At 43.8% G+C, this 27,515-nt stretch overlaps 1 pseudogene; it reads left to right on the top strand.

The window, feature by feature from the left end:
• LOC148774441 (uncharacterized) lies at positions 1 to 23,920 on the top strand (annotated as a pseudogene).
• Positions 23,921 to 27,515: the final 3,595 nt, after the last annotated feature.

The following is a 27,515-nucleotide window of genomic DNA, read 5'->3' as shown; positions in this document are numbered from 1 at the left end:
ATGTGCAAGGCGATCGTGTGGCCCGACAGAGCCGAGGTGCGGGCGCTGGACATGGCGCTGCGCACTCTGCTGGTGGTGGTCAAAGGCGGCCGGGACGGTGGGGCGGGCTGCTGCGCTCGTCGCTGTCCACCTGGGCCAGGTGCTGAAGCCGATTGTACAGGACGCCCGCGAAGTGCGCATTTCTGGGCGGCATCTCCGGCCACTGGGAGTAAACTTCAAAGACAGAGGGGGCTGCTGGCCCAATAGCCAGGCCACTTTTTCATCCAGGTCAGAGTTTTCCAGGAGCACCTGCTTCCTGGGGAGAAAAAGGCAGCGGTCTGGCTTCTGCATTCTTCTGGGCACCAAGGTGAGGAAGGAGGGATCTGGGAAAATCCACTGATCCTTCTCTTACCCTTTCGACTCCCAACACCAGCTGACCACAGGGGTCCAGTGACAGGTGATGGACATGACTGTCTTCTCTCCTTGCCTTGTAATGGCAAAGCTAATTATTAAGCCACTTTTTTGACAGGGAGGAAGCAACCCACAAGCTGACTCGGTTTCCTCATATGTAAAATGCAGATGGTGGCTCAGAGGTTAAAGCGTCTGCCTCCAATGTGGGAGACCCGGGTTCAATCCCTGGGTTGGGAAGATCCCTGGAGAAGGAAATGGCAACCCACTCCTGTACTCTTGCTTGGAGAATCCCACGGACGGAGGAGCCTGGTAGGTCCTGGTAGGAGCCTGGTAGGTCCACGGGGTTGCGAAGAGTGGGACACGAATGAGTGACTTCACACACACACACAGAAAATGAAATTAATATTCCCACTCAATTGAAGTTTTGTGATGATTTCATGAGATAGTGCAGGCAGAAGGACACTGCCTGGGTTCGTTGCTCATAGAAGATGCTCAGAAGAAGCATCACCATCAGCTGCAAACTGAGTTCTGAGGCCTGGGGATGGGCAGGCCCTCATCTTTTTAGAGGTAAGTACTCAAAACTCAAATATCAGGTGGCTCTGAGAAAAGAAATTTCCTGAGTATTCAGAGAACAATGAGAAGAGGATTAAAATGACAGGAATTTTTTTCCCAAAGTGTAGATTTAGCCAGAATAAGCAACCAACATCAGTCCTAGAGATTCCTTTTTAACAGTGAACACTCACCTTTAACATGTGCTGTCTTTTAGCATGATATCAAAAACAATCTCAAATAATATTGTAATTTTTGAGTTAAATTTCTTCTTATAAAATCTACTTATATTCTTAGGTCCAAACTATAAGTTAACTGGGATGATTATGGAATCAAACGATATTAGTAAATTAACATATGTGGGAATAAAGTCTCCACTCCAGTTCACAGTCTGGAGTGAGGCTGGTGGACTTCCAATGTTACCCTTCAGCACTGACTATCTTCATGGCCTAAGATGAGAGAGAACAGCCTTCCAGTAGATGCAGCAGTACACCCAGACTCCCTTCTGGGATGCAGGCACTCGCCCCAGCTGCTGGGAGTGTTGGCTCCCAGCTGCTCACAGATGAAGCCCTCCCGAGCAATTTCCCTCCACTGAAGGGAGCTGCTTCACTCAGGCTTACACCATGTCCTGGGGCAGCTCATAATGATGAGGAGAGACAAAGGCCTGGTCCCTTGCCTCAGTTCTAGGCCTTGCTGAAGGGACATCTCAGCTTCGGCTCTTTGCACAGGGTCAGTTGAGGCTTCTGCTGTAACTGCATTCTATTTCAACTTCCTCCTCTCCCCTCTTGCTGCTGGTCCTGGAGACATCCCTCTCACCTGCCCCCAACAACACTGCAGCATGAAAATCTCATTTCTGAATTTATTTCTTGAGAAACCTGACTTCTGACACTCTAAAAGCCTCATTGTCCTCATCTGTAAAACGCACACAGTAAACACTACATCATAGGGCTCTTGGAGAATGCAATGAAATAATGCCAGTAGAGTGCTTAGCTTGGAGTCTGACATAGACTGAGTTCCCCCTACCCTGAATCCCCAAATCGATCTAGAGAATCAGCGCAATCAGGATCAAAATCCAAGTTGGTGTCTTGGCAGAAGCAAAAAGACATATAGAAATTGACAAGCTGGTTCTAAGATTCATATGGCAATGCCTACAACCAGAACATAAAAAACAATCTGGAGAAAGAACAAAATTGGAGAACTTACATACCTTGACCTCAAAAGTTACTACAAAGCTGGAGTAATCCAGATAGTGTGATATTGGTATAAGCATGGACATATATCAGTGGAATGGAATTCAACAATAAACTTGTATACTTATGGGCAAGTGATTTTTGACTAGAGTACTAAGATCATTCAATGGGGGAAAATAATTGTTTCAATAAATGATGCCAGGACAACTGGATAGTCAACATGCATCAGAACCAATTTGGAACATTTCCTTCCACTGTATAGTAGATTAACTAAAAAGAGATCCAAGACCTCAATGGAAGAGCTAAAACAATAAAAATCTTAGAAGAAGATATAGGTGCAAATCTTTGTGACTTGGATTAGACAACAGTTCAAGCAACAATGAAAACAACAGATAAGCTGACCTTCATTAAAATTAAAACTTTTAATTAAAAAAAATTAAAATCTTCTGATTTTTCACAGGACACTATGAAAAAAATGAAAAGACAACCAACAGAATGGGATACAATATTTGTAAGTCATGCATCTGCTAACAGATTTGTATCTAGACTACACAGAGATCTATATCTATTTACAAATCAACAACAAAAATATCATCCAATGTAAAAATGGGCAAAAGATTACATTCTGCTTCAACAATTATTTCTGCACATGAGTCTTCTAACTTTCCAGGTTTGAGGGCAAACATTGTGTTTTATTGCTTTCTGCAGCTCGAGCACCTACCAAAGGAGAGGCAAAAGCACTGGCTTCAGTAGGAGACCTATGCTTCCATTACGAATCTGACACTTAACTAGTCCTTTGATACTGAACAAGTCACTTCACTTCTTAAATCCTCATCTTTCTCGCCTATAGAATGGGCCTAGTAATAATACCTACTTCAAGGAGCTTTGGAGGCTGGATGCAAGAATGCATGTCAGCCTTTTAGCATAATGCCTTAGGGCAACAACTACCATTGTTGTAAGTCGTAGCTATAATCCTAAGAGTTAATAAAGTTATTGTGACAAATAAAATCATGTTTCTTTAAATTAATTTTTTAATTGTTTTAAATTGTGGCTGTGCTGTCTCTGTTGTGGTGCTTGGGCTTTCTTTAGTTGCAGCTTGTGGGCTCAGTAGTTGCAGGACACAGGCTGAGTTGTCCCACAGCATGATCTTAGCTTATAGATGACTTTATGAGAATGGTGATAGTACCAGTCTGACCCAAAATCTTTGTGGTGGTTGATGGCTCCCTTGGGGAGGTCTGCTATGTGCTGGGGCTCAGCACAGACTGTGTGGTGGCCTTCTGCAAGGCTTATGGGGCTAATGCTGCCATCACAAGACTGGACCAGAGATAGGTAAGCCATTGAGGGTCTTTTACATTCTGTTTTCCCCACTCATTTCAATCCAAACCAGTAAAAGTGAAAGTGTTAGTTGCTCAGTCATGTCTGACTCTTTGTGACCCCATGGAAGCCTGCCAGACTTCTCTGTCCATGGTATTTTCCAGCCAAGAATACTAGAGTAGGTAGCTATTCCCTTCTCCAGGGGATCTTCTCGACACAGAGATCAAACCTAGGTCTCCAGATTGCAGGTGGATTCTTTACCATTTGAACCACCAGGGACGCTCTCATTCTAAACCAGAAAGTTGATTATTAGCTCATTTATTGTCTACAGACTAGTCTGTTCTGCCTCTGGAAACTTGTTTACAAAGAATACTTGTGGATGGCATCCAGGACATATTGTCCAAGTGATCGTCCTACTGGACTGCATAATGGCAACTTTATGGCTGAGTAATCAGCATTGGGAGTGTTAGGGACTGTGACTTCTCTAATCAATTTGTGCTAATGATGCAATGAACATGACCTGACATAGACCCAGAATGCCTGAGGTATCATTTCATTTCAATCACAATGGCCATCATCAAAAAGTCTAAAAATAATAAACGCAGGAAAGAATGTAGAGAAAAAGGAGTGACATCTACCTCCTACACTGTTAATGGGAAGGTAAATTGGTGTAGCCATTATGGAGAACAGTATGGAGATTTCTTAAAAAAAAGCTAAAAGTAGGCTTACTATACGATGCCGCAGTCCCACTCACAGGCATATATCTGGGGAAAAAACTATACTTCAAAGTGATACATGCACCCCCAATGTACTGTGCATGTATCACAGTTGTGTAATTCACAACAGCCAAGACCTAGACCAACCCAAATGTTGATTGACAGGTGAATGGATAAAGATGTGCTACATACCGACAATGAAATATTCAGTTCAGTTCAGTTCAGTTCAGTCACTCAGTCGTGTCCGACTCTTTGCGACCCCATAAATCACAGCACGCCAGGCCTCCCTGTCCATCACCAACTCCCGGAGTTCACTCAAACTCATGTCCATCGAGTCAGTGATGCTATCCAGCCATCTCATTCTCTGTCGTCCCCTTCTCCTACTCAGCCATAAAAAGAATAAAACAATGTCATTTTCTTCAACATGGCCTAGAGAGTATCATACTAAGTGAAGTAAGCTGGACCGAGAAATATGATTATCATGTGATATGACTTATATGTGGAATCTTAAAAAAAAATCAAATGAACTTAAATACAAAACAGAAATAAACCCACAGACATAAAAACAAACTTATGGTTACCAAAGGGGAAAGCGGAGAGGGAGGAATAAATTAGGAGTTTGGGATTAATACATATACAATACTATATATAAAATAGATAATGAACAAGGATCTACTGTATAACACAGAAAGCTATACTTAATATTTGTAATAACCTATAAAGGAAAAGAATCTGAAAAGAATGTATAGACATTATATACATATATTATATGTAGATATATCTGAATCACTTTGCTGTGTATATGAAACTAATACACTGTAAATGAACTATACTTAAATAAATAGATAGTTAAGCATCTAATTTAAAAATAACAGAACAATCAGCCTTTGGGCAAAACACTGATTATCTCAAATAATATTGGTCAGAGAATTCATTACCCTCTCTTCTAGGAATGGACTGATCATACGCACATTAGGCAGTAACCAGAGTGGGCTAAGCTAAGAGACAGAGTGCACACAGCCATTCATGACCAAAAGAAAGCCAATGTTTCATTCCAAACATGAGTCACTTAAACCTACCTGCCTTATCTGACAATCCCCCTCTTGAAACCTCCCTCTTATAGCCTCACAAGTTTCTAGGAGTCACAGGAGTTCACATCATCCAAGGGAAAAGCGGTGGAGATGTGTCAATCTAACCTCTATGCTTGTCTTAATAGCAGTCCTGAGACAACTGTTTGGGTGTCTCAGTCACCCCCAACAAAAGCACGTTAGTAACAAGACTGCCTTTGGTCTCTATGACAATAAAACATTGAGGAACCAGCCAACTTTCATTCTCTTCTCCAGGGATTCTTCCCGACCCAGGGAATGAGCTTGGGCCTCCTGTATTGCAGGCAGATTCTTTACTGTCTGAGCCACCAGGGAAGCCCCATGACAAATACACAGTCATTTTTAATTCTTCAAAGAACTGGCTTGCAACCTGAATGATACTATATCATGATGCTGACCCAGCCATTCAAAGACATTATCCTCGCTTTTTCTTATCAGGAAGTAGACCTTCCACCAAGTGAAAGGGAAAGTGAATCGCTCAGTCGTGTCCGACTCTTTGTAACCCATGGACTAGCCCACCAGCCTCCTCCATCCATGGGATTTTCCAGGCAAGAGTACTGGAGTGGGTTGCCATTTCCTTCTCCAGGGGATCTTTCCGACCCAGGGATCGAACCCTGGTCTCCCACACTGAAGGCAGACACAGTGAGCCACCAGGAAATCCCAGACCTTCTACCAAGATGGACATCAAAAAATTCCTATATTCTAGACCTTAGAGCTGTGTGTCTTTAGAATCCTTCAGTAAATACTTCCCTGAAGGCTTTGGGATATTTTTCTTTTTCTCTGGGTCTTAGTTTCAGTTTAGTGTAAAAGAGAAGGCCTAAAACACAGTGTCTGAGTCTCTGAATATCAGCTTCCAGTTTGGGCAACTTCTGACTAAGGGGAGGAGAATATGCTATCCCAGTATGTGCCACTTTGCCATAAGGGTTATTTTGAGCTAAAACAATTAGATCCAGCAGATCTAAGAATAATTTTTTCCCTCCCTCACTTCAGTTCTTCAGTCACTCAGCTGTGTCCAACTCTTTGTGACCCCATGGACTGCAGCATGCCAGGCTTCCCTGTCCATCACCAACTCCTGGAATTTACTCAAACTCATGTCCATTGAGTTGATGATGCCATCCAACCATCTCCTCCTCTGTTGTCCCTTCTCCTCCTGCCTTCAGTCTTTCCCAGCATCAGGGTCTTTTCCAATGAATCAGTTCTTCACATCAGGTGGCCAAAGTATTGGAGTTTCAGCTTCAACATCAATCCTTGCAATGAATATTCAGGACTGACTTCCTTTAGGATGGACTGGTTGGATCTCCTTGCAGTCCAAGGGACTCTCAAGAGTCTTCTCCAATACCACACACAGTTCAAAAGCATCAATTCTTTGGTGCTCAACTTTCTTTATAGTCCAGCTCTCACATCCATGCATGACTGCTGGAAAAACCATAGCCTTGACTAGATGGACCTTTGTTGGCCAAGTAATGTCTCTGCTTTTTAATGCTCTGTCTAGGTTGGTCATAGCTTTACTTCCAAGGAGCAAGTATCTTTTAATTTAATGGCTGCAGTCATCATCTGCGTGATTTTGGAGCCCAAAAAAATAAATTCTCTCACTGTTTCCATTGTTTCCCCATCTATTTGCCATGAAGTGATGGTGCCTGATGCCATGATCTAGTTTTCTGAATGTAGAGCTTTAAGTCTACTTTTTCACTCTTCTCTTTCACTTTCCTCAAGAGGCTCTTTAGTTCTTCTTTGGTTTCTGCCATAAGGGTGATGTCATCTGTATATCTGAGGTTATTGATATTTCTCCCAGCAATCTTGATTCCAGCTTGTGCTTCATCCAGCCCCACACTTCACATGATGTACTCTGCATATAAGTCAAATAAGCAGGGTGACAATATACAGCCTTGACATACCCCTTTCCCGATTTGGAACCAGTCTGTTGTTTCATGTCCAGTTTTAACTGTTGCTTCTTGACCTGCCTACAGATTTCTCAGGAATCTCAGTCAGGTAGTCTGGTATTCCTTTCTCTTTAAGAATTTTCCAGTTTGTTGTGATCCACACAGTCAAAGGCTTTGGCCTTTTCCCTTCCCTGCCTTAAAGAGTTTAGATAGGGGGCCAGTCCCAGGAAGAGACCGACCACCAGAGATAACTTTTCACACAGTGTCAACCACAACTTGGCACTTGCCATCTACCTCTACAAGGATTAAATCACGTGTTTCTGCAGCTGCTGATTTTCAACATCTCCAAAAGGAGTTCAGGGTAGAGAGCAGAAATTAGGCACTCTGTGCTCCACGGAAAAATTGGCAGGAGAGGTTCTTAAAGTTAGATATTTTTAGGAGCTGATTTTATGAGCCCAATTCTTGTATCTCCTCATATTTAGAAAGGCACTAAAGTCCTTCATGGTGATGACTGCTCCTCATGACTAGCAGAAATATTCTGCAAAAAATATCAGCTTGATTACATGTATCCCTCCTTCACCAAAATCACATGTATACTGACCTCCCTGCTGCCCTGCACCACCCCACTTCCTGCCTCTTTGGAGCAGTTTCTCGGCGCTATCTGCAGTCCTCATCTTGCCTCAAATAAAACTTAACTCATACCTCTCAACTTGTGCACTTTTTAAAGTCAACGCGCACTTTTTAAAGTCAACATCAGAAAATGTTATCAGCATGGCAAGGCAAATATTTGTTTAGCAAACATCTGTTCTTCTCATCTTCTTGTGAACCATCTTCCACCCCTCTGAAGCTCCTGGCCCTTACCCCTTTCTCCTCAGCTAGGTATGTAAGCCTCAGCTACCTGATGGCCAGAGAAGCTCATGCTTTTGTGGGGTTTCCTGGTGTATGACATTTGTTTTTCTTCTGTTAATCTGTCTGATGTCATTTTAATTATCAGATCAGTCAAAGAACTTAGAAGGGAAGAAAAGAAGTTTTCCACAATGGCAACCCACTCCAGTGTTCTTACCTGGAGAATCCCAGGGATGGGGTAGCCTGGTGGGCTTCCGTCTATGGGGTCGCACAGAGTTGGACACGACTGAAGCGACTTAGCAGCAGCAGCATGACCACAGAGTTACTTAAAAAAAAAAATCCTTTCAAATATGCTGCCTGGTAATATTGAACAACTGCCTGAATACAAGAGAGGTCCCCAAAAAGAGGGCAAAAGCGACTGCCCTCTGCAGATCCAGAGTCACTCCCAAAGACAGCCAAAGGAAGAAGGACTTAGACAGTTCTCCCAAGAGGCGGCGACAGTCAGTAGGACCCCAGCCACAAACTGAGGTGCAGTGCGGACCGTATTTTGGCCATGTTTTGGGGGTCCCAATCTGATGGTTGTCAAGCCAAGTTCTCAGGATACAAAATGAGACAAGAAGGCAGCAGCTGTCCTGGGAAAGAAAGGATGATAACCAATGTCTGTCCTGCCAACTGAATTTGGATCAACCAGACACCACAGATTGCCATCTGTGAGAGCTGACTTTGGCAACAATTCTTACCCTTTGTCGGCTTCTGCCAGCTTTCCCAGGATGCTGTCTGTGGGCTCTGGAGTGAGTAGGGTGTCCCAGAGGGTTCCATGCTGGTCACCAGAAACTGTAGAGGAGGTTCAGTTATTATTCCTCTGCCTGTTACAAAGAGTGCCTGGCTGAGAACCCCTTCTCTAGGCACCTCATAGATGGATAAGCTTATCTAAGATGGTTAAGTGACCTCACTGAGGGCACTGCCATTCTTGATTATCTTTAGTAACTTTAACCTATTAGCTCAGCCTGAAAAATTTTATTCACCAGCGACATCACATTGACTCCATTCCAGTTTAAGTCAGACCCAGTCTGACTCCAGATCCGATCCAGTTTCTGGACCTGATTAGCCTCCAGCAGGTTTTTGGATCCAGGCCAGAAAAACACATACTCAGATGGTCTGGAAGCTCATGAGGTGGAAGCTGGGGACCCAGGACCGGGAGGACTTGGCCAGCACCTCCAGGGACAGTGAGAGAACAGGCGCTCTGGGGACTCAGCTCTGTGTGCTGGGACTCCTGGCAGCCGTCTGGGGTCTCCTTCGGTTCCCTTCCTGATACCAATTTTAGTTAATATGCACTAAATTGGGAATATTAAAAAAAAATTAAAAGCTGATGAACAGGACCTCAGCCAGATGATGAAGGTCAGCCTCAATGCTGATAAGTCATGGGGATGTCAGACACCCTTGATTTGATGTGATAAGAGTGGTACTGTGTCTCTGTGGTCTTTTCCCCAAAGACCCATAACCCCAGATGAATCATGAGAAAAATAGCAGAGAAATCCCAGCCGAGGGACATCCTGCAAAACAACTGACCAGCACTCCTCAAAACCCTCAAGGTCATTAAAACAAAAAAGTCACAATCTAAACGACCTAAGGAGACGTGAGGACTAAATCGTCCTTGGTGGAATCACAGGAGAGAGAAAGGACATTGGGGAACACTGAGGAAATATGAATAAACTGCACTTTCAGTGACAGTATCATATCCATTTTGATTTGTTAATCATAAAATAAATGCACCATAGTAATGTAAGTTGTTAATAGGGGAAATGTTAATACAAAATATTAACTAGGTGTCAGGTGTATGCAAATTTTTTATAATTTTTCTGTAAATCTACAACAATTCTACAATTAAAAGTTTACTTATAAATATCTAGAGTGGGCTGCTTTTTGGGAAAACGGCAGTGGCTTTCTAAACCAGTGGCCCTCAAACTTTAAAGTTCAGACAAATCACCTGGCATCCTGATAAAATTCAGATTCTGATTGGGATGGGGTCTGAGAAGTTGTATTTCTAATTATCTCCCTGACCATACTGAATGGGCTTCCCTGGTGGCTCAGATGGTAAAGAATCTGCCTGCAGATTCAAGAGGCCCAGGTTCGATCCCTGGGACCATACTGAATGAAGGCAATAAGCACCCTCCATAAAAGAAACACTGTCAGAGGAATCATTTCCAATAAGCTTCCTTCCCCTCATCTTTTATTAGTGGAAGTTACGAGGGGGTTGGCTGGTTTTCTTGAGTGGTCTTAGGATGTGCCCTTTTCTCTTTGTGAAATAAAATTTGCATTTTATGGCAAAATAAGAAAAATTTAAACAATTAAAAAATTCTCTTTCGGTTTCTTCTCTCCCCCAACTATGCATATATCCACACCATGCATTGCCCAAACCTCCCCCATCAGCAGGAATATCTGCTGCTCAACCGTAAACAGCAACAACATTCTCCTAGCATCAACAAGACAGTTCATTTTGGGAGTTCCTGGTAGTTAAGACTCTGCACTTCCACTGCTGAGGGCCTGGACTCAATCCCTGGTAGGGGAATTAAGACAGATCCTGCAAGCTGCATGGTTCAGCATCCCCATCTCCAAAAAAAAAAAAAAAAAAAAAATTAAATGTACAGCCTTCTGTTTAAAACAAAAACAAAACTTATGTAAACTGTGTCTTGACTTCTAATGGGTGAACCAGTTCTCAGAGATTTCTGAGATACTCTTCTCAGGTTATTATAATCCTCAAATTTGGTTCGAATAAAATATACCAATTCTTTCTTAGATTGACTGGTTAATTTTTTGCCAACACCCTTTTGCTGCTGCCAGATAACTTTGTACTGCTCAGAATTTAGGTGTAGCTGGTACATCTTTTAAGTTTGGGCAGTTTTAAAACTTCAGAAGTCAGGAATTCCCTGGCAGACCAGTGGTTAGAACTCAGCGCTCTCACTACCAGGGCCCCAGGTTCAATCCCTGATCAGGGAACTAAGATCCTGCACGTTGTGCAAATGGCCAAAAAAAAAAAAAAAAAAAAGTAACAGCTGTTGATGGAGGGAGGGAGAAAAATTCAAATTTGCCCAGTAAAAACCAACTAAAGAACAAGTCCAAAGAGCAAAGAAAATCCCACGTCTCTTTCAGTCCCCTAGACTCTCCCTGTCCTCATTTAACCTACTGAAACTAATATTTACCTTCTGCGGCAGAACTTCCTCAGAGCTGTTTGTAAACAGGGAGTTCATAATTACACATTATTCTAGTCATCTTCTCCTACCCTCAACTTCGATTTCCAAGGTTCCAGCTACCCACGGTCAAACTTGGCCAGAAAACATTACACGGAAAATTCCCGAAGTAAACAATTCCTGAGTGTTAAATTGGGTGCCGTTCTGAGCACTGTGATGAAAACTCCCGCTGCCTCCCTCCGTCCTGGGTGGTGACTCACACCTTTGTTCAGCGTACGTGAAACCGGAGAGGAACGACAGAGCCTGGAGACCACAAACACCGGCTTGAACCAGGTTTGGCCCGCGATGGTGGATCCGGCTTCCAGGAGCCTGAGCCCCATTATGCGCATGTGGTAATACATTAGCATGAGGCAGAGAACACGCCCTCCAGCGCCGAGGCCGGTGGAGACCAACCCTTAAAAGCCGCAGGGTGGGCAGGGCCCGACTCCTGAAAATCCCCACCCCTTCTCCAAGACAGTTGCGATAATCCTCCCACTCATTAGCCTAGATTACCTAGCCCATAAAATTACCCAGCCCATGAAACCGAACCACCCCATATTTCCAGGCCTCTCGCCTTCCAAGATATCCAATTCTCTGTTTGTTGGACGATGTGTCTGTCTCCCAGGGCCGCGCTCTCCTTTTGTGATGGACCACAGCCTCTCTATGGAGTATCTCTCTAAATAAATCCACTTCTTATCTTTCACTTTGTCTCTCATTGAATTCTTTCTGTGGTTAGACATAAAGAATATAAGCTTCCTTAAGTCCTGAAACCAGATGGGTGATTTCAATTAAAAGACAGTGGGTTTGGGACTTCCCTGGTGGTCCAGTGGTTAAGAATCCACCTTCCAATGCAGGGGAGGCAGGTTTGATTCCTGGTTGGGGAATGAAGATCGTACATGCTGCGGGGGTTACGGAGCCTGTGTGCTCTACAGTTCAGGCCCTGAAGCAAGACGCCTGAGCACCACAATGAAGACTCAGCGCAGCCAAAAAAAAGAGTGGGTTAAGTCTCAGTCTGGGTTTTGTCTGGGTCTGAGTCCCAGCCTGTGGTTCAAGTCCCGATCTAAGTTGTGCCATTTCATATCCATGCTATACACGTTACCCACCCATTAGTATAGAAAAAAAACAGCATATGCGGTAGTAGGTCCTTTGTATCTGTGGAGCCTGCATCCTTGGATTCAGCCAACTTCAGATCCAAAATACTCTGGAAAAGAAATTCCAGAGAATTCCAAAGAAACGAACTTGAATTTGCCACCCATCAGCAACTGTTTACATAGTATTTACATTGTATTTGGGCTTCCCTGGTGGCTCAGATTATACAGTGGAAGTGAGAAATAGATTTAAGGGACTAGATCTGATTGATAGAGTGCCTGATGAACTCTGGACGGAGGTTCGTGACATTGTACAGGAGACAGGGACCAAGACCATCCCCATGGAAAAGAAATGCAAAAGAGCGAAATGGCTGTCTGAGGAGGCCTTACAAATAGCTGTGAAAAGAAGAGACGCAAAAAGCAAAGGAGAAAAGGAAAGATACAAGCATCTGAATGCAGAGTTCCAAAGAATAGCAAGGAGAGATAAGAAAGACTTCCTCAGTGATCAATGCAAAGAAATAGAGGAAAACAACAGAATAGGAAAAACAAGAGACCTCTTCAAGAAAATTAGAGATTCCAAGGGAACATTTCATGCAAAGATGGGCTCGATAAAGGACAGAAATGGTATGGACCTAACAGAAGCAGAAGATATTAAGAAGAGGTGGCAGGAATACACAGAAGAACTGTACAAAAAAGATCTTCATGACCAAGATAGTCACGATAACGTGATCACTGACCTAGAGCCAGACATCTTGGAATGTGAAGTCAAGTGGGCCTTAGAAAGCATCACTACAAACAAAGCTAGTGGAGGTGATGGAATTCCAGTTGAGCTATTTCAAGTCTTGAAAGATGATGCTGTGAAAGTGCTGCACTCAATATGCCAGCAGATTTGGAAAACTCAGCGCTGGCCACAGGACTGGAAGAGGTCAGTCTTCATTCCAATCCCAAAGAAAGGCAATGCCAAAGAATGCTTAAACTACCGCACAATTGTACTCATCTCACACGCTAGTAAAGTCATGCTCAAAATTCTCCAAGCCAGGCTTCAGCAGTATGTAAACCATGAACTCCCAGATGTTCAAGCAGGTTTTAGAAAAGGCAGAGGCACCAGAGATCAAATTTCCAACATCTGCTGGATCATGGAGAAAGCAAGAGAGTTTCAGAAAAACATCTATTTCTGCTTCATTGACTATGCCAAAGCCTTTGACTGTGTCGATCACAATAAACTGTGGAACATTCTGAAAGAGATGGGAATCCCAGACCACCTGACCTGCCTCTTGAGAAACCTATATGCAGGTCAGGAAGCAACAGTTAGAACTGGTCATGGAACAACAGACTGGTTCCAAATAGGAAAAGGTGTACGTCAAGGTTCTATATTGTCACCTTGCTTATTTAACTTATATGCAGAGTACATCATGAGGAGCGCTGGGCTGGAAGAAGCACAAGCTGGAATCAAGATTGCTGGGAGAAATATCAATAACCTCAGATATGCAGATGACACTACCCTTATGGCAGAAAGTGAAGAGGAACTCAAAAGCCTCTTGATGAAAGTGAAAGAGGAGAGTGAAAAGGTTGGCTTGAAGCTCAACATTCAGAAAACAAAGATCATGGCATCTGGTCCCATCACTTCATGGGAAATAGATGGAAAAACAGTGGAAACAGTGTCAGACTTTGTTTTTTTGGGCTCCAAAATCACTGCAGATGCTGACTGCAGCCATGAAATTAAAAGACGCTTACTCCTTGGAAGGAAAGTTATGACCAACCTTGATAGTATATTAAAAAGCAGAGACATGACTTTGCCAACCAAGGTCCGTCTAGTCAAGGCTATGGTTTTTCCCGTGGTCATGTATGGATGTGAGAGTTGGACTGTGAAGAAGGCTGATCGCCGAAGAATTGATGCTTTTGAACTGTGGTGTTGGAGAAGACTCTTGAGAGTCCCTTATACTGCAAGGAGATCCAACCAGTCCATTCTAAAGGAGATCAATCCTGGATGTTCACTGGAGGGACTGATGCTAAAGCTGAAACTGCAATACTTTGGCCACCTCATGCGACGAGTTGACTCACTGGAAAAGACTCTGATGCTGGGAAAGGTTGGGGGCGGGAGGAGAAGGGGACGACGGAGAATGAGATGGCTGGATGGCATCACCGACTCTGTGGACATGAGTTTGAGTGAACTCCGGGAGTTGGTGATGGACAGGGAGGCCTGGCGTGCTGTGATTCATGGGGTCGCGGAGAGTCGGACACGACTGAGCGACTGAACTGAACTGAACTGAACTAGTGGCTCAGATGGTAAAGAATCCGCCTGCAATGCAGGAGACCCAGGTTCCATCCCTGGGTCAGGAAGATCCCCTGGAGAAGGGCATGGCAACCCACTCCAGTATTCTTGCCTGGAGAATCCCATGGACAGAGGAGCCTGGTGGGCTACAGTCCATGGGGTCCCAAAGAGTTGGACACAAGTGAGTGACTAACACTTTTTGCTACATTGTATTTGCTATTATTTACATATTATTTACATCGTATTTACATCGTATTTGGTGTTAGACGTAATCTACTACCCCGTAAAGTATACAAGGTCATATCATGTGAAAGCAACTACTACGTCATTTCATATGAAGGACTTGAGCACTGGCGGATTTGGGGACTGGGGGGTGGGAGTCCTTGGCCAATTCCTCATGAATACCAAGAAAGACTGTATGGGACTTGGTACTATATGCAGTTTTAGACATCCACTGGAGATCTTGGAATGCATTCCCCTTGGATAAGGGGTGGGAGGGCTAGTATATTTCCTTGGCAGTATTCAAAAGTCAGGTGTCCTCTCTCAGATTTCAAGAATAACCTGGAGTTATCCCTTCTGAAGTACATCCCAATAAAGTACCCACTCCAACCCCCGCCCCCCTTTCTGTTTAGACTTGTGTGGAACAATTGCCTTTAGGGGCAGGAGGAGACGGGGACGACAGAGAATGAGATGACTGGATGGCATCACCGACTCGATGGACATGAGTTTGAATGAACTCTGGAAGTTGGTGATGGACAGGGAGGCCTGGCGTGCTGTGATTCATGGGGTCACAAAGAGTCGGTCACGACTGAGAGACTGAACTGAACTGACCCTAGGCCTGAGGGCAGGGCGGGAGTTCACCTTTTCCCAGAGTGCAATAAAGTTCCTCTTAGGTGCTGGAGAAGACTCTTGAGAGTCCCTTGGACTGCAAGGAGATCCAACCAGTCCATTCTAAAGGAGATCAATCGTGGGTGTTCATTGAAAGGACTGATGCTAAAGCTGAAACTCCAATACTTTGGCCACCTCATGTGACGAGTTGACTCACTGGAAAAGAGTCTGTTGCTAGGAGGCATTGGGGGTGGGAGGAGATGGGGACGACAGAGAATGAGATGGCTGGATGGCGTCACCGACTTGATGGACATGAGTTTGAGCGAACTCCGGGAGTTGGTGATGGACAGGGAGGCCTGGCGTGCTGTGGTTCATGGGGTCGCAAAGAGTCAGACATGACTGAACGACTTTCATGTAGTTTCTTTAAAGAATCAGATTGATTCCTGAAAAAGAGTAACAGCAACAGCTCAGTGTAGCCTCTTGGTAAATGTACTGGTAAATCTACGCATCACAAATCACACACATCGCTCTGGATGATCCCTACCTGCTTTCCTTCTCGGGCTCCCAGGGCTGCCTTTGGTCAGTAGGTGGAGTTCCAGGGAAGTCTGTCGCCAGAGATAGGATCCCAGCTCTGATAACTACCATCCTTGTGACTCAGGTATCTGCTTCCTAGCCTCTCTGTGCCTCTTGTCTTCTGCAAAAGGGCCCTAAACTGTCCTACGTTAGAAATGAACCAAGCTGACCCCAGTGAGAACGAGCAGAGTAACTAACTCAGAGCTTGCTACTCAGGGGAATCAGCCACCACCACTTTCCAGTAAGAAAAGAGATTCAGGTGTGCTCTGATTGCAGGGTATCAGCTGGGAAAGTGGAGGGAGTGTGGCTAAATAGAATCAGGCATACTTTGCTATGGGTTTTCGGCTCATATTTGGCTTTCTCTGTTTGGTCCTGGGTTGGAAGTAAAAACAAAATACAGGGCACTTGGCTGTCATTCATCAAATCCTGGCAAGTCTGGGCCAATTGTTGCAGACATTGTAGTTTGGCTTCTTGGACTGGCTGTTGCAGAGGTTGTGGGTCAGAGTCCTACTGTCATAGATGGTCCAGCCATTGTCGGTTTGTGTATTCTACATCTCACTACCTATTTCATGATTGTTCTTCACAGAATTAAATGAGCTAAAGTCATTGCTTATAAAGGGCGAGACAGAGCCAGGCATGTGGCAAATACGCAAAAATGTTAGCTGTTGTTTCCCTGTTTTAATAAATTTGTTCTAGGTTTTTAAAAAATATTTATTTTTGGCTGTGCTGCTTCTTCATTGCTATGCGAGGGTGTTCTCTAGTTGCAGCGGTTCCCAGGACTGCCAGGGAAGTATCCTGAACAATCATTCTTGATTCATACTAATTACTCAATATTATTTACCTTATTCCACTGCTTCTCAATTCCCTCGCTGTAACTGTCACTGATATTAGTATCTATGTCAGAATATAGGTTGGATAATATGTGTGAGAGACTTGGTCAGTGCAGCTGCTGCTAAGTCACTTCAGTCGTGTCTGACTCTGTGTGACCCCATAGCAATACCTATTAAATATTTGATGAATATTAACTGTCATTATTAAAACCTCATCTCTGCAGCCCTGGGTGGAAATATATAGTTGTCCCTCTTATTCATTGAGGATACATTCCAAGGCCCCCAACAGATGCCTGAAACCAGGGATGGTACTGGCCCATGTATATATACACTTTTTCCCCTGTATATACATCCCTATGATAAAACTTAACTTATACATTTGACACCGTCAGAGATTAACAACAATTACTAACTATAAAAAAGGCAAATTATAACAATATACTGTGATAAAAGTTGTGAGAATGCAGTCTCTCTCTCTAAAATACCTTACTGTACAAAAGCAATGCCTTTTTCATTTTAACTAAGCATTTAACACACACTGTGGCCGTGACTTTTGCAGTCTGAGGGGCGACAGCAAAACTGTTACAAATTTCTTTCTTCTTCACAATTTTACGGATAGATTTGTTCTTACCGTCGATCTTAGTAACCTCAGCATAGGATTGTTTTCTTCCCGCTTGAGGTCGAGAACTTCCGCCTCTTCTCTTAAAGGAAACACTTCACGGCTTCTCCTTATCATAATCGAACATCCAGCATCACTCCTCGTGCACTTGGGGGCCAGTTTTTAAGTAAAATGAGGATTATCTGAACAGGAGCACTGGGATATCCGGGACAGTCGATCCGGATATGCTGGACAAATGGGATTCTCGTCCCGAGTGGGACGAAGCAGGATATCACGAGATTTCGCCTCGCTATTCGGAATGGTGCAGCAGTTTAAAACTCAGGCGTTGTTTCTTTCTGGAATTTTCCACGTAATGTTTTCAGAAGACACAATTGACTGCAGGTAAGCGCAGCTGGGAAAACAGACCTGTGGTCTGGACGTGAGTTAGTGTGTTAACAACTGAATCCCAAAGTCGAAGGATAGAAGAAAACGCTGCGGAGCCGGGCCCCCAGTGCCCCACCGCTGACTTGTTCCTGAGGTTGGCGGGCGAGCCAGCGTGGCGTCCTCTGCCGCTCCCCGCAGCTCCCGAGCTCACCTCACCACCTGAAGCACCCCCACCACCGCCCCCGCCACTCTCCCCTCCTGTCTGTGGTAAAACTGCCTTCCACGAAACCGGGATTTGGTGCCAAAAAGATTAGGGACCATCGCCGTTTTTTTCTTTTACGGTTTATTTATTTGGTCAGGCAGCATGTGGGATCTTAGTTCCCCAACCAGGGATTGAACCTGTGTCCCCTGCTGTGGAAACATGGGAGTCCTGACCACCGGACTGCCAGGGAAGTCCCGGTTGAACATCTAATTAATTACTAATTTGAGGCTGCACTGCTCATCGTTAGTGCCCATGGGCTTTTTCTCTAGTTCCGGCGAGCGGGAGCTACATTTTGTTGTGCACAGGCTTCTCACCGTGGTGGCCTCTTTCAGGGTAGGGGCTCTGGAGCACTGGCTCAGTAGTTGTGGCTTAGTTGCCCCGGGGCAGGTAGGATCTTCCTGGACCAGGGCTTAAATCAGTTTCCCCTGCATCACCAGGCGGATTCTTAACCATCAGGTAAGTCCAGAACTTTCTAAAAAAAGAGATTTGGAGGTTCAAAGAGGAATAATAAATGATCCTCATACTCTGAGCTGAATAACTGGAGGACCAAGTTAAGATTCATTGCCAAGCACCCAGTGGAAACAGGAGGTGAAATGAAACTTCAAGTGTTGTTTGTTCCATCAGCCTGTCAACAGAATCCATGGCATCTTCAAGGCCCCCATCACCTCCTCCTTCACACACCGGTGCACAAACTCACACAGCAATGAGGAGCAGACCTAACCTACATGCCTCTCTCTCTGTGAACTTTATCATAAGAATTAGATTGTAGCTTCAAGAACCTAGCCCAAGAGGAAGTGAGATGGCAGAGGAACTACTTTGTTTTGGCGTAGGATACGTTTTCTTTCTGCTAGGTCAACAAAACATACTTTGTTGCCTAGAGGAGCTAAATCAGGCTCTTTAAATCCCCTGTCACTACATATATTCTCTTGATTTATGAAATATGTTCAATAAATGTGTGATTTAGATTAGCACAGCTACAAAATACATAGAGGGCATAGCGTTTGTTTTTCAATTGGCATTTTAGTGGGACCTTTAGATAAAGCATTTCAAATAATAGCAATTGTAAGGATGATGAGAGAGACACAGTGATTACTCTTGTTTATTGAGTGTCTGCACTGTACAAGGCCCTAGACTAGGAACTTTCTATTCACTATACTGTTTAAATGTCTGAAAACATGCGTGCAGACTTCTGAATAAAGATGGTAGACCGGACACATATTTATAGCCACTTTCTCCCCAAAGGTCAAAATATCAAAAAGCAGTGCTTTTTACTTTATTTGGTAAATAAATACTTAAGAACAAGGAGAATAGAAAAGTTTACAGAAAGGACATTTTGGAACCTGGAAAGTAAAAAGATATAAAGAAAAAGAAAGTAAAAAGTAAAAAAGGAATAACCTTTGGGATTAGGTTCAACTCAAGTGGCAGAAAAGCCAACTCAACAATGGTTTAAACACATGAGGTCTATTTCTTGCACGTAAGTATGGGATTTGACACGACTGAGCAACGTCACTTTCACTTTTCACTTTCATGCATTTGAGAAGGAAATGGCAACCCACTCCAGTGTTCTTGCCTAGAGAATACCAGGGACAGAGGAGCCTGGTGGACTACCGTCTATGGGGTCGCACAGAGTCGGACACAACTGAAGCGACTTAGCAGCAGCAGCAAGTATGGGATTTGGGGAGCAAAGAGTAAATATGAGAATTCCATAAAGTTGCCAGCGATCTAGCAACTTTGTAGGCACCCCCTATTTATGGGTGTGACTCTCATGGTCCAGTGTGGCTGCTTGAGCTCCGTTCATTACATTATTTTTTCCAGATGGCAGTAAGGAGGAAAGTTGGTTGGAAGAGGTATGCACATCACTTTAAAGACACTTTTTTCAGGTTTTTCTTATCACATGTCTTTCACCTGCAATAGCAATCTCTATTAGTCAGTTCAGTCGCTCAGTCGTGTCCGACTCTTTGCGACCCCATGAATCACAGCACGCCAGGCCTCCCTGTCCATCACCAACACCCAGAGTTCACTCAAACTCATGTCCATCGAGTTGGTGATGCCATCCAGCCATCTCATTCTCTGTCGTCCCCTTCTCCTCCTGCCCCCAATCCCTCCCAGCATCAGAGTCTTTTCCAGTGAGTCAACTCATCGCATGAGGTGGCCAAAGTATTGGAGTTTCAGCTTTAGCATCAGTTTTTCCAATGAACACCCAGGACTGATCTCCTTTAGAATGGACTGGTTGGATCTCCTTGCAGTCCAAGAGACTCTCAAGAGTCTTCTCCAGCACCACAGTTCAAAAGCATCAATTCTTCAGCGCTCAGCTTTGTTCACAGTCCAACTCTCACATCCATACATGACCAGTGGAAAAACCATAGCCTTGACTAGATGGACCTTGGTTGGCAAAGTAATATCTCTGCTTTTTAATATCCTATCTAGATTGGTCATAACTTTCCTTCCAAGGAGTAAACGTCTTTTAATTTCATGGCTGCAATCAACATCCGCAGTGATTTTGGAGCCCAAAAAAATAAAGTCAGTCACCGTTTCCACTGTTTCCCCATAGATTTCCCATGAGGTGATGGGACCAGATGCCATGATCTCAGTTTCTGAATGTTGAGCTTTAAGCCAACTTTTTCACTCTCCTCTTTCACATTCATCACTCTCCTCTTCCACATTTTTCAAGACGCTTTTTAGTTCCTCTTCACTTTCTGCCATAAGGGTAGTGTCATCTGCATATCTGAGGTTATTGATATTTCTCCCAGCAATCTTGATTCCAGCTTGTGCTTCTTCCAGCCCAGCATTCCTCATGATGTACTCTGCATGTAAGTTAAATAAGCAGGGTGACAATATACAACCTGATGTACTCCTTTTCCTATTTGGAACCAGTCTGTAGTTCCATGTCCAGTTCTAACTGTTGCTTCCTGACCAGCATACAGGTTTCTCAAGAGGCAGGTCAGGTGGTCTGGCATTCCCTTCTCTTTCAGAATTTTCCACAGTTTATTGTGATCCACACAGTCAAAGGCTTTGGCATAGTCAATAAAGCAGAAATACATGTTTTTCTGGAACTCTCTTGCTTTTTCCATGATCCAGCGGATGTTGGCAATTTGATCTCTGGTTCCTCTGCCTTTTCTAAAACCTGCTTGAACATCTGGAAGTTCACGGTTAATGTATTGCTGAAGCCTGGCTTGGAGAATTTTGAGCATGACTTTACTAGCTTGTGAGATGAGTGCAACTGTGCGGTAGTTTGAGCATTCTTTGGCATTGCCTTTCTTTGGGATTGGAATGAAGACTGACCTCTTCCAGTCCTGTGGCCACTGCTGAGTTTTCCAAATTTGCTGGCATATTGAGTGCAGCACTTTCACAGCATCATCTTTCAGGATTTGAAATAGCTCAATTGGAATTCCATCACCTCCACTAGCTTTGTTTGTAGTGATGCTTTCTAAGGCCCACTTGACTTCACATTCCAAGATGTCTGGCTCTAGGTGAGTGATTACACCATCGTGATTATCTTGGTTGTGAAGATCTTTTTTGTACAGTTCTTCTGTGTATTCTTGCCACCTCTTCTTAATTTCTTTTGCTTCTGTTAGGTCCATACCATGTCTGTCCTTTATCAAGCCCATCTTTGCATGAAATGTTCCCTTGGTATCTCTAATTTTCTTGAGGAGATCTCTAGTCTTTCCTGTTCTGTTGTTTTCCTCTATTTCTTTGCATTGATCGCTGAGGAAGGCTTTCTTATCTCTCCTTGCTATTCTTTGGAACTCTGCATTCAGATGCTTATATCTTTCCTTTTCTCTTTTGCTTTTTGCGTCTCTTCTTTTCACAGCTATTTGTAAGGCCTCCCCAGATAGCCATTTTTCTTTTTTGCATTTCTTTTCCGTGGGGATGGTCTTGGTCCCTGTCTCCTGTACAGTGTCATGCACCTCTGTCCAGAGTTCATCAGGCACTCTATCTATCAGATCTAGTCCCTTAAATCTATTTCTCACTTCCACTGTATAATCATAAGGGATTTGATTTAGATCATATCTGAATGGTCTAGCGGTTTTCCCTACTTTCTTCAATTTAAGTCTGGATTTGGCAATAAGGAATTCATGGAGCCACAGTCAGCTCCTGGTCTTGTTTTTGCTGACTGTATAGAGCTTCTCCATCTTTGGCTGCAAAGAATATAATCGATCTGATTTCGGTATTGACCATCTGGTGATGTCCATGTGTAGAGTCTTCTCTTGTGTTGTTGGAAGAGGGTGTTTGCTATACTTTTGCATTCCAGTCCCCTGTAATGAAAAAGATCTAGGTTTAGTAAGCTATGTTAACATCTATCTCTATGATTAACCAAGGCTAAAGAACTGACAGTGACTGAATCACCATTGCTGCCACATGAACTGACATTTATTAATGAAATACTGTATGTGAGTACAGCTTTGGAGTATGAAACACACGGTGCTAAGACTTTTTAGGAGTGAGGACTTCAGAATGAGGCTATGGGGGGCAGAACCGTAGCCACGCGGTTTTATTTCCTTAGTCTTGGCCACTTGTTCAATGGCAAGCCACTCCAGTACTCTTGCCTAGAAAATCCCATGGATGGAGCAGCCTGGTAGGCTGCAGTCCGTGGGGTCGCTAAGGGTCGGACACGACTGAGCGACTTCACTTTCACACATTGGAGAAGGAAATGGCAACCCACTCCAGTGTTCTTGCCTGGAGAATCCCAGGGACGGGGGAGCCTGGTGGGCTTCCATCTATGGGGTCACACAGAGTTGGACACGACTGAAGTGACTTAGCAGTAGCAGCAGCAGCAGTCAGCATAAAAGAAGAGAAAGACCCTTCTCTAATCAGTGGCTCCCAACTATCAATTTCCTGTCATTCCTTCACCCTCTGAGGGGGTTCCTAGGAGTACAGCACATTGGCCAAGGGCAGTAAGGAGTCTGTTTGAAACAGTCTTTTACAATTGCCAAGTTCATAACCACGATCTCTTTTGGACCCTGCGATGTATGCAATGCCATAGCGAAGAGTCATAGAAAACTAGGTTATATGGCAACACCACTGCTTCTCTGATTTGGAAGCAGGTTTTACCTCCCTAAGCCTCAATTTCCTCATCTGTAAGGTGGTTAATAATTGCACCTACCTTACAGTGTGACTGGTAGAGTTACATAATTCCTGGTAAGTGCCTAGCATAGTGCTTTAACATAGTAAATGCTGAGTGAATGTTAGCTCTTAATATACAGTGGGGACTATCAGCCCCATTAGATGAAGATCAGACCTAAAATCAGAGTTGTGCTTCATGATTGGATTTTAAAGCTCTTTTGGTCCAGTTTTAATTACCAGTGACAACAATGATAGTAGCAAACATTTGATACTGGCTGTAACATTTGATAATAAGAGCTAGCTTTGTGCTTGGTGCTGTGCTTAGAGTCATCACTTCTGTTGTTTCTTTTTCTTTATGCCTCTCCCCCAACTCTGCCCCTGGTATGCATGTGTATATATAGCCCACAAGGCTCCTCTGTCCATGGGATTCGCCAGGCAAAAATACTGGAGTGGGTAGCTCTTCCCTTCTCCAGGAGATCTTCCCAACCCAGGGATTGAACCTGGGTCTCCTGTATTGCAGTTGGACTCTTTACCCTCTGAGCCACCAGGGAAGTATGTATATATACACACACAATAATTTTATTTTTTGTTTTTGTTTTCCCCTGGCGTATTTACATGCACAGTCTGGCAGGATATGGGGTGAATCTTGGGCTCCAAGACACGAAGTCTTTGGAAGAATTATTTGCAAGTTCATGACAGATGCGGATCAGAGCCACGTCTAGGAAGCTCTGGCTATCCAAATAAGACACTCTAAACAGGTGGTGGAAGATTTTAAACAGAATGGACTTCTCATGGCAACATGACTGCCCCCAGAGGGGGCCCTTCTCCGTACAGGACAGAAAGGAGCCAGGGAAGAAGTTAGGCTGAAATAGAATTTTGTGAATGTTGGCAAGTTAGCAATTACAGCCACACTGATACTTGGGGCCTATACACATGAATTAAATGAGTGATGTTTCCAAATGTAAGGGTCTAATTTCTGGAAGTCACTGCAATGGTTGTGATGAGGTCTCCAGGAGAGAGTGCCTGTGGCCCAGGAGACTTTTCTTAGTCCATTCGTACTTATTCGGAGAACTTCCAAAACAAAACCACTCTCTCCTAAAGTTATAAGCACTCAAGTTCCCTCTGATTAAAACAAATACGGCAGAAGGTTAAGTGTGACTTCACCTATGTGTGTTTGTCAGGAGTGGATTAGTATGGATATTCATTGTGCTCATCTCTCAACATTTCTGGAAGTCTGAAAAATGTCATTATAAAACATGTTGGAAAAAAGGAAAAGAATAGATTACCAGAAAAATATAAGAATAGATGTAGTCTCATAGAAAGAAAAACCCACTACTGGAACATATTTACCTTTACGAAAAATTCACTTCTTTTATACACTTTTCTCACTCTCCCATGGAGGATCAAAACCCCTTGGGCACCCACCTGAGAACCAGCACTGGGGAGCCCTGTTCTGGAAAGGCAGCTCGTGCGTTGGTGGGTTGAGAGGATGAGTTTGGGGTAGGTGACCTTGTTTGTGTTCTATTCCAGACTCTGCTGGCTTTTGCTCACCCAGTGACCTTGGACATGCTACATCAATTCTTTGTGCCCCATTTGCCTCCTTTGTAGAAACTGGGCTGATAATTATGGAGTCAGGTAAGTGACTTGGGTACTGTCACACAGCTTGCAAGTGACAGTAACTGAGTCTGGTTCCCAAGATAAATGGTAGGAAAGCCTGTCACCAAAGCTCTCCCCGTCTCCTCATACCTCTAGGTCTTGGTTGGAACTGCTCTCAGAACCCTCATCATTCTTTGTCTGTTGGTTTCATTCTAACTGACTGATTGCTGGATGCAAGGGGTATTTCATTTTTCTTGATTTTTCTAAGAGATCTAATACAATTTTTTGTTACCTGTGTGTTTGAATGAATAATCGAAATACAAAAACACTTTCTAAGTCCACATTAACTAGGAGAGTTTTCTCTGAGAATCCTGTTCAATATTCTTGCTTATTAATTAAAGCAGGTTTGCAGAATTGTTGGGGCATTTGTGTGTCTGAAGGGAAAGGAAATGACCATCATCCTGGTAATAACAATGAACTAAAGAAATGTGGCTGTCAGGAACGTTACACTGAAACTTGTGCCCACTGCATGAGTAATGCCAAATTGCTTTCAGCAGAAAACTTACCAGTCTTCTGTTTGTAAATTGTCAGTTATCGCAGAAGTCAGAAAGAAAACTTCAAATGTAGAAATCCTTGTCTCAAATTGGGCTTTAGCCCTAAAATTGTGGGTAATAGCCCCATCTGGTGTGTAGTTGTATAACCACATGGTGAATTTTTTTTTTTAAATCAATGTAATAATCAATTGATTCAGCTGGCTTTACAATAAGAAACCATTCTTTAGGCTTTTGTAAGCACATGCTGAGGATCTTGGCTCATTCCCAAGCTTAAGACTCTGCAAACCCATAATAATCTTACAAGCTAAACTGGGTTCAGTCTCTGACAGATCCCAAGTCAAGATCACATCCAAGCTGAAGTCCAAGGGGAGCAGAAACTATGAATAAAGGAAGCCAGTAAAGAAACAGGAAATAAAAAGCTTGCCCATGAACACAGAGCAGGAGCAAGAGACCATGAAACCCATGAGAGAAAAAAATCAGGCTTGTCCTTGGACTCCTGCAGGTGATGTTCAGTTCAGTTCAGTCGCTCAGTCGTGTCCGACTCTTTGTGACCCCATAAATCACAGCACGCCAGGCCTCCCTGTCCATCACCAACTCCAGGAGTTCACCCAAACTCATGTGCATCAAGTTGGTGATGCCATCGAGCCATCTCATCCTCTGTCATCCCCTTCTCCTCCTGCCCCTAATCCCTCCTAGCATCTGGGTCTTTTCAGGTCTTGACAATATTCTAATTTATCTCATTTACATCCTGATCATAAACTTTTGAGTGAGTCTCTGCTGCTTGCAATCTAATAAGCGTAACTAAAACAAAATTAGTTTCAGTGAAGTCCAAAGAGTTAATTTAAGTACTCCAAAGACTTTATTCCAAATACTAAATCTGACTTGCTTAATTGCACAATTCCCCCAAAGCCTGAATGTCTTTCTTCATCGACCTCTGATCAAGGCCAAGAGTTAGAGGCAGGAAGAAAGGAATAAAATGAGGTCATCATAACCATTTGGGACCATGATGGGTAGTCTGGGCCACCCAGCCAGACACGTCAGCTCCTGTCTCTCACCTGAAGATGGGCCAGGAGAGGCAAATGCCCTCAGATGATGCTAGAGAACTCAGCAATCAGAACTGGTAGAATCTAGGTACCACCTCATGAATCTCTGGCCAGAAATGGGCTCTTCAGTGCCTTCAATAAATCTCATCAAATCATCAAATCAGCATTTGATTCACAGGCTAGTAACTTCCAGATTTACTGTCAGTGCAGATCAGCTGTTCTTAACTCCAGGAACAACTGGCAATGCCTGGAGACATTTTTGGTTGTTGCAGCTGCAGGAAAGGCAATGCTACTGGATCTAGTTGGTAGAGGACAGAGCTGCTGCTAAACATCCCACAGGGCACAGGAGAACCCTGCAATAAAGAATTACGAGATCTCCAAATGTCAGCAGTGTTGAGGTTGAGGAACCCTGGTGTCCGTGGCAGAGAAGCCTAGAGGAAGTTTTAAAGTTGTAGGAAGAGCAGAGGTTTGAACGAGAAGTTAAGAATCCTGCCAAGGGGAGTACTATCCAGCTTGGAGAAGACACCATACTATATCACCATCTGTGGAAGATGCCAAGTCATGGGCAACAGGTGCCAGTAGAGGGTCCGATGAGGGAAACCTGAGAGAAGTCTAAGCAGCAGGTCCTTGAGAAGCTGAGCAGAGGCTATAGATGATGATTGGAGAAACTGAGGCTAAGGAGATGGATTCTATTCATCCCTTTCCTCACCACTAAGGGATTCTGGGATCTAATTTCCTATTCACATCAAAGGAATAAGTTGGCTTGGGTGACAGGGGCAAGGGGTTAAATTGGGATGAGCAGAAGCTGACAGATTAATAGTAGGTCACTTAAATGTACATGGATTTGGAAAGAGTGATGTGGTGATGGATCTGAGATGGGATAGTGTGTCTGTCAAAACTAAAACATGCTTACCTTAGGTTAGCTTTCTGTTGGGTAACTTCCCAGGAAAGCAAGTCTCTCCCCTAAAGAGCAGGCAGAGCAGGAATCCCTAAGCAACATCAATCCCAAGACTTGAAGATAAAAGTCCTGATAAAAGAATGTGAAGATAAAAAATAAAACTCCCTTCTCCCCATTTTCCTCACTTTAAAACAAGTGGAGTCTTGCATTCTTCTGTAATCTAGGGCCAGATAAATCACAGTCAGATTTCCCTGTAACGTTCAGCTTAGGAGCAAGTTCTAAGCAGGGAATGTTCTGGAAAAGTCTA

The sequence above is a fragment of the Moschus berezovskii genome, chromosome 22, assembly GCF_049115385.1.
Source record: "Moschus berezovskii isolate FMDL1 chromosome 22, NW_MosBer_1.0, whole genome shotgun sequence".
In the NCBI taxonomy this organism is placed as follows: domain Eukaryota; kingdom Metazoa; phylum Chordata; class Mammalia; order Artiodactyla; family Moschidae; genus Moschus; species Moschus berezovskii.
The sequence above is the reverse complement of the archived record's forward strand: the minus strand, read 5'-3'. Positions and strand labels throughout refer to the sequence as shown.